At 38.7% G+C, this 12497-nt stretch overlaps 1 protein-coding gene across 13 annotated transcripts in view; it reads right to left on the bottom strand.

Moving 5' to 3' along the window:
* Positions 1 to 12497, bottom strand: part of mtmr3 (myotubularin related protein 3) — a 100966-nt gene that overhangs the window by 40379 nt on the left and 48090 nt on the right. Inside the window, exon 1 of one of the 13 annotated variants that reach the window (XM_078554092.1) lies at positions 2469 to 2487. The exons of the other annotated variants lie outside the window; for them this stretch is intronic. The gene's annotated coding sequence lies outside the window, so the exon portion shown is untranslated. Of the gene's footprint in view, positions 1 to 2468; positions 2488 to 12497 lie in introns of those variants that run through there. 13 annotated transcript variants of the gene reach the window in all.

Below are 12497 nucleotides of genomic sequence, written 5' to 3'. Positions count from 1 at the left end.
TCTAAGACATGTGTCACACTTCAGGTACTACATTTGCACACTTCTGTGTCACATTCAAAAAAAAACAAAAGCTAATTATGTCTAACATACAGAGAAAAATCAACAGACAAGAGGGCACTCAGTGGAGAGCAAACCTCCCCCATGCTATGTTAACTCAATATTATTACAAATGTACAGCTCTTCCTCGAGGCTTCTTCCTTGCCTGGCTGATGCTTTGTAACTACAAATCTTTTTATTGAGAGCTTCCATCACACTGAGGAGGCTTCAGGTCAATCCACATCAAACAACCTGCTCTGAAAACTCTGTTCATATTTTGATAGCTGTGACAAATTCCACCACAGTATCTAAGACAACACACATTTGAAAACCAACAACATTCTAAGTAAAACAACCCACATTTTACAAAAAGTCAATTTGCCTCATCTCCCAATGATAACAGATCTTTTAAAAAATTCCTGGATTTGGATCCACAATTTTGTCAAAAACTAATCAGTTCTTCCTTGGGCCATACCCTGTGTACCAAGTTTCCGTTGAAATCCATTCATTAGTTTTTGAGATATATTGTTTACAGATGGCTAATGAATGGGGTTAAAACCTTACCTCCACTCACCTGCAGTGGCAGAGGTAAAAAGGCCTCATTTGCTTTCAGAGTCACATTTTTAAAAAAAGTCCCCAATGGTTGAGGATTTGCAAGAAACAGTCTTAATTGACAAATTCTGAGAAAGATCACGGACCTGAAACATAAACTCTCTCTTTCTCTCTCTGAGGACACTGCCAGATCTGAGTATTTCCAGCATTTTGTTTTTATTTAACTGACCTGAAGTGGGCAAAGCAATGACACAATAGCCATAAAGGGACACATCAAATTACATACAACTGCACTTCTACATTGTACATTATATGGTAAAATGTTTCTCTTATAAAACAATGCATCCTTTGACCTACTGCAAGCAGTGTCACAGGATATCCACTAGTTTCAAAATTGAAGACTGAATATTGGGCTGGCAAAAATCAAATATTAATAGTTTAGGCTGTTCTAACAAGCTACTGAACTGTGCTGCCTAGAAGTGCCAGCTTAGCTCAGTGCAGTCCCAAATTCTTGCTTTTGAATCAGAAAATAATGGGATGCAGCGTTACTGCAATATTCCAGCACTTAATCTATGCTGTTACTGAGGGAGTTCTGCATTAGAGTTCGCCTAGAGTTTAAGCTGTCAGCTACCTTGCCTTCGGCCTTTCATGTGCCACAATGCTCCTGCAGTTATCAATTCATTCAATCACTGCACGTCCTTCACCTTTGATGTGTCTGTGTCCAGTAAAACCTTTATGCTCATCCATCTTTGCTGTTCCCTGTGGTATGGAGCCCATCTTATTTCCCTTAAATTTAAGGAGTTTGGATGTGGGCATATGTAGCACAGAACTTGTTTAGTTGTTTATCAGATCTGCATGGATTACATCTAGTACTATTGGACCTCATGCACCTCTGCCAAAACCACACACTATTCCAGGATAATTCTGGAGAGATGACGACCCCCAACTACTACTTTCTCCTTAAGTTCCTCTTGCCCAACACCTCAATCTTCACCTCCAAGTGAAAAAATGTTATCCTTTGCAGCTAAGTCTGGGACTAACTGTTCAACTCCTCTGCTGCTCCCCCTACCTTCTCCACCATGCTAAATCTCTCCCAAAATTCTCCTGTGCCCTAAACTTAAACCTGTGACTTTCTCTGGTTCCTATCCTATGTCCTATTATGTCCTCTGAACTAATCTTATTGACAAGACCCAATTTTTGCTCCTTTGATTCCATTCTCACTAAACTGTTAACCATCTGGATATTCCTTTCCTGGTTTCCATGCTAGATGAAATTTGAATTGTTCCCTTCTTCCAAGATGCTGCTCCTTTCCCTCTCAATACCATTGTTAATCATCTTCCTCAAAAAACCCTCAGCCCCTCCGTTCTTGCAAACTACTGTACCAATTCCATCCATCCTTTTCTCTCCAAAGTTCTTGAAAGTGTTGTCACCTCACATATCTGTGCCCATCTTTTCCACAACTCCATGTATGAACCTCTTCAAATCACTTTTCTGCTTTGGTTACGGCATTGATATAGCTTGAATCAATGTTACAAATGACATCTTCTGTGCCTATGGCACACTACCCCTGCTCTTGCTGTAGCCTTTGATAGTCAACTGAACCATTCTCCTCCAACACCTTTCTGCTCAGTGGGACTGCATTAGGTTGAAAATCAGTTATAAAATACACTTCAAAGATGTGATAATGTGTATTATTTCTCAATGAAACTGCTGCCAAAAAAATGTCAACCCTCTTGTGCAATCATACACAAGGCATAAAGTCTACCAATAGAAGCAATCTGTACCAGACACACTGATCCAAGAATACATTATTGATGATGGCTTTAGGAAAAAGGTGCCTCTGGGCTAATGTCAATGACAGAAAAACATTATGATCTCACCAAAAATTCCTACAAGGGCATCTTATGGATCTGGATTTAACTTCTGATCCAACAGACCATGCATGGGAAGGAGCAATCTGAATGGAAGTTGGAAAAAATTGGAGTGGGTTACAAAGATCAATGGCTTTGATGAACAAGTTCATTGAGAGGAAGTGGACTTCACAATCTTTCAGCAAGCATCTTGCCAAAATTCCTAAAAGTTGCTCTAGGCAAATTGCACAACTGCTTTCCCTGGGTGTGATCATCATCAGTCCAGCAATAGGTGGCATTTTAAAGAGCCATAAACACAATCCCTAATAATCTTGGGGGACACAAAACCATCATGACTGAGTTTTCTCACTCGATCTTCTGGATGTGTTCGTCCATTAAGTTCCCTGTACCCACTAAACACTAAGCCATCAACAAGGCTTTCATGCAAAAGCACTAGATTACATTTCCAAGGTTGCAATTACACTACAATTATAGTGTTGCTGCAAAGCGGTTTCAATACAATTATTGTGTAAATACACCCCAAATCCAATCTCAAGACACAACATCAAACTGAAACCAAGTCGACAATTTAGTGCTGCTGTGAAACTGAACCCACTTGTAGGGTTGGCACATCATAGGGCACTCGGGCACAAAATTCTCAAATACATCCTTCTTGCTCATCATTGTAATGAAGCATTATGGTGTCTCTTCTTAGGAGCTCCAACAAGCTCCATACTTGTAGCTAAAAGCATGGGCCATTGTACTCCCATCATAACCAATTCATATGTCAGGCACATTACATTTGGGATCAAATGCCAGACCAGTGCAGAAGTGATTCATAACAGTTAATGCTCAGAAGTATATTTAAAATAGGTTAAAATGTATAGGTTCTCCACTCCAATGTTCGAAAATATCTTTTTTGCTTTGGGTTCTGAAATTGTTAGTAACCATCAAACTCAGCTGATACTCAAAAAATCTAGCTCCTCAAGCTTATGCTGAGCTTCATTGGAACACTACAGTAGGCTGAGGACAGAGATGTCAGCATGAAAGGTGGAAAATTAAAATGCAGGTCACTGGAAGCTTGGGTCTACGCTTGTGACTTGAACAGAGGTCCTCCTCAAAATCATCATCCAATCTGCACTAGGACTCCCTAATGTAGGGTAGAGGGAATTGTGAGCAGTAAATACAGTATACTAAATTGAAAGAAGTAAACGAACATTGCTGTTTCCCCTGGAAGGAGCATTTGGAGCCATGGACAGCGGCGAGGACGGTGGTAAAAGGGCATGTACTGGAGCTCCAGCACTTGCATGAAAAGGTACCATGGGAAGGGGACAGGGTGTTGATGGTGATTGACGAGTGGACCAGGGTATCAAGGAGGGAATGGTGTCTTTGGAATGCTGAAAGGGGAGGGGAGGGGAGGGGAAGGCGTGTTTGATGTTGACATCATGCTGGAGGTGGCAGAAATGGTGAAGGGTGATTGGTCGAACACGGAGACGGCAAGATGGAAGGAGAGGTCTAGAGAAATCTATTGTGGTTCTGGAAGGCAGGGCAAGGGGATGAGAGAAGTGCAGGAAATGGATCAGACACAGTCAAGGACCCTGTCAACCATGTTTGGTGGAGGGCTGGGAGATGGGTCCTCAGTTGAGGAAAAAGACTCATCAGAAGTGCTGCTGTGAAATATTGCATCATCAGAACAGATGTGATGGAGGTGGAGAAGCTGGGAGAATGGAATGGTCCCTACAAGGTGAGAGGAAGTGTAGACATGGTGGCTTTGGGAGTCAGTGGGCTTAAAATGAATATTTGTTGATATGGAGACAGAAGCTGAGGAAGATTAGGGAAGACTCAGATTGACCTTGAGAGATCACAATGAGAGAATGGTGGAAATTGGAAGCAAATTTGATGAAGTTTTCCAGTTCAGTGCAAGAGCAGAAAATGGCACCAATACAGTCAATGTAGCAGAAAATGAGATGGAGAGTTCCCACGCTGAGTAGGACTGAAACAAGGAATTTTTCACATATCCCACAAAATGGCAGGCACAGCCATGACCCCATGCATGTGCCCACTGAAGCACCTTTTATTTGGAGGAAGTGAGTGGAGTCAACAAGAAGTTGTTCAATGTGAGAACAAGTTCATCCAGGCAGAGGATGGTGGTGGTAATGGAAACTGGTTGGACCGGATTCTGCAGTTTAGTTGCTTTACTTTTATTTTGACGGAATAACTTGCATTCAAATGGATGCTGAGGATAGTTGATAAAGAATGAAGTGACACAGCAAGAGAACCACATGGTAATCTGCTAGAATTGTCAGATTTTCACGTGTATATTTTTTCCATAATAATTTGCGTTTAATTGAATTAACCTGCTGCATGCAGCAAGAGTTTAAAAAATTCTTACAAATATAACTCATAGCATAATGATTAATTTAGAAATCCTGTAGTGCATTCAACAGAAGGAAAATCATAAACCCTAATGCACACATTAGGCTGGGTGAGTCATTTACAGCTTGGTACACTCAACTATTTTTTTTTTTAAGTCTCAGTTTTCTTCCCCCTATCACTCTCACCATTTCCAGTTTTTCCTGGGCCACACATCTGGAAAAGACATACAATTTTCTACTCATTTGCCAGTAATACTCTAATCGACCATTAGGGCAGCGAGTGGTTAAATCGATATGCTATTTTTGACTCTTCCCCTTTACAGGGAAGATCTTATTGTGAAAGAGAAACAAGAGGCCCATTGCTTTGTATCACAACAGTACTACTCAACAATCCTACGCAACAGTTACTCAAGCTCCCACATTACAATTTAAATCTATCCTACAAAACATTTACTACAAAGGTGGCATTTTTATTCTGCAATTGTCTTATCCTGTAAACTGTTAAATTATTTGCAACCTGCAAAAATGCATAGCTTTCCAGAGAACTGTTGCTGAAAAGATTTTAATGCAACAAAACTTCAAACCATATCAGCTAACTTCTCAGATGTAGTTACTTTTTTATGCCATTATCCTCAGTGAACGAGGCATGTATTGGGAGAGAACCAATTTGCAAAATTATGGGGAAAAAGCTGGGGTTTGGGACTAAATTGGACAGCTTTTTCAAAAGAGCTGGCACAGGCACGATGCACTAGATTGCTGAATTCTGTGCTACAAACTTCTTTGATTGAATAATTAAAACTGGGGTGAGATGGTCAAGAACATGGTACCAGCTACTACTGTCAAAGTCTTTACCTCAGCAATTTTAAAATTAGTGAAGGTGCGGTTAGTTACAAATTCGGGAACAGTCATTTTTTTATATTTATCTTCCAATGGCTTGGACCATCAATTTGTTCAGGTGAAAAATGTTTCACACATCTATTACATTATATAAGAGACATGGCGCAAATCAAATCATAGTTGCTCCCAGTAAAGGTTTCACAGGTTTTTGCCTTAAAGCTATTATTTAGCTTTTTAAAAATTAGACAAAAATATATAAGCACAATAGATATACAGTTCATAGTAAGTTCCTACTTCAATGTCACGGAAAGTCAACCTAGTTCAATTTGTGTGTAATTAACTAGCTTGTTGGAAATGTGTGCGCTTGTTCAATCTTGAAAACAGTTTTTACAAGGATGAAACACCTGATAATCTGCTTCCTGAATATAAGGCAGTGATCTAATCAAGGTGTTAAGCAGACACAAATTAACAGCAGGTGCAAAGATAATAAATTTAAAACCAGTGAGATTAAGGAGAATTTAAGAGTTGTGGAAGAATAGAGTGCCTTGCCACAGGAGGAGCAGAGGCAGGAGCTATTACATCTTTAAAGAAAAAGGTGAATAAATATTTGAAGTAGATGTAGGTAAAGGGCCATGGGAAAAGAAGTGAGCAGTGTATTAGTTCTGATTTTCTCTAGCAAATAGCCACCACTGGTGTCCTAAGAAAATAAGACATAGACCCTTCAAACCTGCTTAGCTATTCAACAAGATCACAGCTAATCTTCTACCTTCACCCCCATATCTGCTCATTCACTCAGTATCCAAAAATCTATCAACCGGTGTCTTGGAGATACTTGCATCCAAAACTCTGTGGGGTAGAAAATTACATAGATTCACAATTCTTTGAGTGAAGAAATTTCTCACCTCAGTCCTAAATGGCTGACCCCTTACTCTGACACTGTGACCCCATGTTCTTTATTTCTCAACCAGGGAAACAATTTTTTAGCATCTATCCTGTCAAGCCCCTTAAGAATTTTATATGCTTCAATTAGATCATCCCTCATTCTTTTAAATTTCTAGTCTACTCAGTCACCCCTCATAGAAGGTGGTCTCCTTCCAGGATCCAGGCTACTGAACTTTTATTGCACTGCCTCTAGGGCAAGTAGATCCTTCTTTAGGTAAGGAAACCAATATTGCACACACCACTCCAGGTGTGACTTCACAATGCCCTGTATAATTGTATTAAGACTTGTTTACAATTATACACCAATTCCTTTGCAACAAAAGCTAACATACCATTTGCTTTCCTTAATTGTTTGTGGTGTACATAAATGATTTGGACTTAAATGTAGGGGGTATGATCAAGAAGTTCGCAGATGACACGAAAATTGGTAGGGTGGTAAACAGTAAGGAGGATAGCTGTAAACTGCAGGAGGATATCAATGGACTGGTCAGGTGGGCAGAGCAGTGGCAAATGGAATTCAACCTGGAAAAGTGAGGTAATGCACTTGGGAGAGGGCTAACAAGGCAAGGGATTACACTTTGAATGGTAGGATCCTGGAAAGTACTGAAGATCAGAGGGACTTTGGTGTGCATATCCATAGATCCCTGAAGGTAGCAGGGCAGGTAGACAAGGTAGTTAAGAAGGCATATGGGATACTTGCCTTGTCAGCTGTGGCTCAGTTCATAGCACCCGCGCCTTTGAATCAGAGGGTTGTGGGTTCATGTCCCACTCCCGGAAACCAAGAACTGTGATTGTACTCAAAAGAGTTGCAATCTGTGACTGTTGATAACTCGAAAGAATTTTTTTTATTGGCCAAGGGGTCTGAGCTATGAGGAAAGATTGGATAGGCTGGGGTAGTTTTCCTTGGAGCAACAAAGGTTGAGAGGGGACCTGATAGAGATGTATAAGATTGAGGGGCATAGATAGAGTGGATAGGAAGGCAATTTTTCCATTAGTAGAGGGGTCAATAACCAGGGGGCATAGATTTAAGGTAAGAGGTAGAAGGCTAAGAGGGGAGTTAAGGAGGATTTTTTTCACCCAGAGGGTGGTGGGAGTCTGGAACTCTCTGCCTGAAAGGGTGGATGAGTCAGAAACTCTCGTAACATTTAAGTAGTATTTAGATGTTCACTTGCGTTGCCATAGCCTCTAGGGCTTTGGGCCAAGCGCTGGAAAATAGGATTAGTGTAGTCAGATCTTTGTTGACCAGTGTGGACACGATGGGCCAAATGGCCTCCTTCTGTGCTGTAGATGTCTATGAGTCTATGAATTGCTTGCTATATCAACTTGTTAACTTATTGTGATTCATGTACAAGGACAGCCAGAATTCTCCAAATGCAAATATTTCCCAGTCTCCCACCATTCAAAAATATTCGGCTTTTCCATTTAACTTCACACTGCAACCATATTGTATTCCAATTCCTATGTTCTTGCTCACTCACCTAACCTGCCTATATCCTGCTGCAGCCTCTTTGCATCCTCCTTGCCACCTTATTTAGTATTGTCGGCAAATTTGGATGTGTTACAATCTATATTAATGACTAGCTTTTACACTCAGTCCCCTCATCTCAAACCCAAGTACTGATCATTGCAGTACCCCACTACTTACAGCCTGCCAACCCAAAAATGCCCGATTTATTCCTATTCTGTTTTCAAATCCTCAATCCATGCTAATATTTTATCCCAGTCCCGAGTCCTAATTTTGTGTAATAACCTTGTGTAGCACCTTATCAAATGTTTTTGAAAATCCAAAGGCTACATCCACTGAGTTCTCCCTTATCTACCTTACTAGTTACATCTCAAAAAACCCTCCAGAGTTGTCAGTCAAATGATTTCCTTTTCATAAATCCATGCTGATTCTGCTTAATCACATTTTGATTTAAGGGTTCTGTTACCATGTTCCCTAATAATAAATTGAATAATTTAGTCTACCTAACTATATTTTCCATTTCCTCTCTTCCTCCTTTCTTAAACAGAAGTAATGCTTGCTACTTCCCAATCTTTGGAAACTATTCTAGAACCTAAGGAATTCTGGAAAATCAAACCCAATACATCCACTTTCTCTACAGATCCCTCTTTTAAAACCCTAGGATGCAGGTTGTCCGGTCTGGGGATATTTCCCTACTTAGTCCAATTATATTTTTCCAGTAATATTTCTTTACGCATAATGATTTCTTCAAGTTCCTCATTCTCAATGGACCTTTGGTTCCCCATTATTTACAGCATGTTTTTGTTTATCTGCATTGAAATTAGAAGACTAAGTATTTATCTGATCTCTACTATTTCCTCATTCCCCATTATAATTTCACGTGTCTTTGCCTCTAATGGGCCTGTTTACTTTCTCTAAGCTCTTCCTATTTCTAAACATATAGAAACATTTACAGTTTTCTATGTCTCTTGCTGGTCTACTATTCTCTATCATCAATTCCTTGGTCCTCCTTTGCTGAGTTTTAAAATCATCCCAATCTTCAAGTTTACTACTCTTTTTGCTTTTTGGTATTATAATTTTCTTCCTTTGACCTAATGTTATTTTAACTCCTCGTTAACCACGGTTGAACCATGGGGGTTTCTGTGCCTTAAAGAAATGCATATTTGGCACAAATTATGCATTAATTCTTTAAATGCTAGCCATTGCTTGTCTATCATCACATCTTTTAATCTAGCTTCCCAATCTACCTTAGCCAATTTACCTCACCTACATAGTTTATGTTTAGATTTAGGATCCTAGTCTCAGACTTAATCAAATCACTTTCAAACTCAACATAAAATTCTATCATATTACAGGATTTGAGGGTAAAAAGCTTTATTCCTTGTGTTTGTGGTAAAATGCTACATCACCAGCTGAATCCCAAACCTGGTTTACTGCCTAGTATTTCATAAACCGGTATTATTGACAAATAACTATTTAGAAAAATGCCAGAAGGGATTTTATAATATTATTTCTCTGAATTGGAGACTTTTCAACATAGCTTTTAAGCTCAAGTAGGACAAAAAGCATTACTAAATTTACAGGGTCACCCACAACCACCCACATTGTGTATTTTAAATGAGAAACCTTGAAGGGTTAAGGTCCATAATGCGATTACCAAGCTTAATTCCCCCACTCAGTAGAACAGATTACAAGAATATTGTCTATTTGTTATGCATTATTGTGTTTCAAATTTTATTCTATTACTTATTAATCCTGATGACCCAAGGAAGTTTGTGTGCTGTTAATCTACAACCATCAGATACAGTGCTTCTATGACTGACAAAATTGTTAAAGTTGAGATGAAACTCACCTTATAATTGAAGTAGTCCAGGAGCAGAAGTGAAATAAGAATTGTATAAAACTAATTGAATGTAAATTTTTAGCAATACTGATGCAATTTTAAAACCTCCTGTCAAAAAAAACAAACTTATGACGCTAAATTTACATTTTTTAAACTTTCGACCAGTGAGTTTTTTTGAAATATTTTATTGGTTTTCTACTTTGTAATCATGTTAACACAAATGAAGCACATTAAAGTTGGAAACATGCTCGTCCTCCAAGTTAACACTGGCATGCAACTCCTTTAGAAATGCCTTTAGTAGTAAATTTGTCACATACAAGAATGCCTGAATTTTAAAAGGGTTGAATCCAGAAAGTAAGTCTTTAGTTATTGGGAAATCTATGGGACCTTGCAGCATTTTCATGCATTTTTTGGTACCTTACTTATGGACACTTACAACAATCAAGCTGTCACTGAGAGGAAAAATACTTTTTTCTTTCACGGGATGTGGGCGTCGCTGGCTAGGCTAGCATTTATTGCCCATCCCTAATTGCCCTCGAGAAGGTGGTGGTGAGCTGCCTTCATGAACCGATGCAGTCCATGTGGTGTAGGTACACCCACAGTGCTGTTAGGGAGGGACTGAAAGATAGTAAGCCATGTACATGAAAAGTCTCATTATGATACTGGGGAGCTGACTAAGTACATGTATACTTTTAGATCCAGAACTTGAATGACTAAATAGAGGAATAAATGGTATTTGGGTAAGCATCTTGCATATAAATCCAAACATATGGTGGAAAAAACACATTACAAAAACAACCATCCATCTTTGTACAGAAATAAAACAAGCATACACATGAATATTTAAACATGCCATCTTTTCTAACATTTTAATCATGTTAAAATATTGTTTAAGATGTGGACTACTATTTCTGTTACATCAACACTAACTTCTTTTAAGTAGCTATCGGCTACCAGAAGTTAATTTGTACTTGTTTATATCATAAAAATCAAAGCTTTCACTAGTGAGACTATTTGGCAGATGGTCACACTAATGCTAAAATAGTTAGTTCCTATTATTTTTATATTAAGTGTGCAATTCAAGACTTTTCAAACCAGACATTTGCATTTCTGTTAAAATCGTTATGAAAATGTCAAATAAGCAATAAATAATACATAACTTTAATCATGCAGCATAAAATGCACATATTCATAGGAAACCAACTACTTGTACATTTATATCATTGAAATATAATTAAGCATGTACAACCAATTAAATATTCTTACATGCAAAAAAAACCCATGAATTGCTCACTCTTCAGAATATTTAACATTATAGGTCTGATGTCAAAATTCCAGCACCCTTGGGACCAAGACCGTGCCAGATTTTCCAGGATTTTGGATTACGCACCGGTGGAATAGGCAGCTTGTGTGAATGATTGGTCACCCTCTCCCATCTCATTCTAACATTGTTTAGATGGAAGTTACCGTTAAACATGGAAAGGATGTAACCATAGTTCTAAACACCAGGCTGTCACCAATTGAGAGTTTAATCCTGGAGATTTAAAGAAATGTGCTGAAACACTGTCAGGTAGTTGAAATGACAGACTGATATAGAAGGAAAGAACTTGCATATATATTTGTTTTGTGAAAAGACCATTAGAGCTGTTTTCTCCTGACATCAAAATCTCTCAAGACATTTGCTTCTCACCACAAAAATATTCAATTCATCCCTCCCTGGAAATGCAGACCAGGGCACAGATACTACAGAACTCTGGCTGAATTTATGCTCTATTGTCAGGGGTCCTGGGGGCAGTTGTATCATTCCTATAACAATGCCCTAGAAAGATCAGGTAGTTTAGTATAGATCAGGTATTGAGCCTAGGCTTATTTATTGATTGCCTTTACTAACTGAAGCACTAAGATCCTGTGTGTGCACAACTCTCATTGATTCTGTCCTCTGGGATTAGCCAGAGAATGGCCTCTTCATTCCCGCACTTAGTCTGTTCAGGGAGCTGCACCAGATCTTCAGAGAGAAAAATGTTTAATTTTTGGACAGTTGGGTTTTGAATAATGTACCTATATTTCTGATGCAGTTCATACATTTTGCAGGCACATACAAATGTCTTGTGCACAACCTCTATATAAATCTGGCAAAATGCTTAAGAAACAAGAGCAAGAAACATGTATGTGCAAGGAGGGTTACATTTAAAAGATTTATATGGAGAGAAATTCAGCACAATTCAGCTGTGTTGAAGTGGCTCAATTTATATTGTCTGCATGTGAATGGAGAACAAAACTACTTTGTGAACATGAACTCCTATGTCTTCATTCCCTCTCACTGCCTCCACTGATTTTTCCCACTTGATTTCAGTGTTCCATTGTATTTTAATCCTCACAAGTATAAAGAATGAATACCATTGGCATACATAATCTTAATAGTGCAAAAATATTTATCCTTTTGGATTTCCACAGAATACTTGACATGACTTTTAGTTTCAATCCCAGACCTTCCAACTAATTTTGAACAGTCTTGAAAGGACCAAACTAACTTCAAAAGATGTCTAGAATTTTTTTCCAGATATAAAGGCTTAAAATGCCATATTCCATTGAAACCA

Source organism: Cetorhinus maximus, chromosome 12 (assembly GCF_964194155.1).
Source record: "Cetorhinus maximus chromosome 12, sCetMax3.hap1.1, whole genome shotgun sequence".
In the NCBI taxonomy this organism is placed as follows: Eukaryota; Metazoa; Chordata; class Chondrichthyes; order Lamniformes; family Cetorhinidae; genus Cetorhinus; species Cetorhinus maximus.
This window is presented reverse-complemented; position numbering and strand designations above follow the sequence as displayed.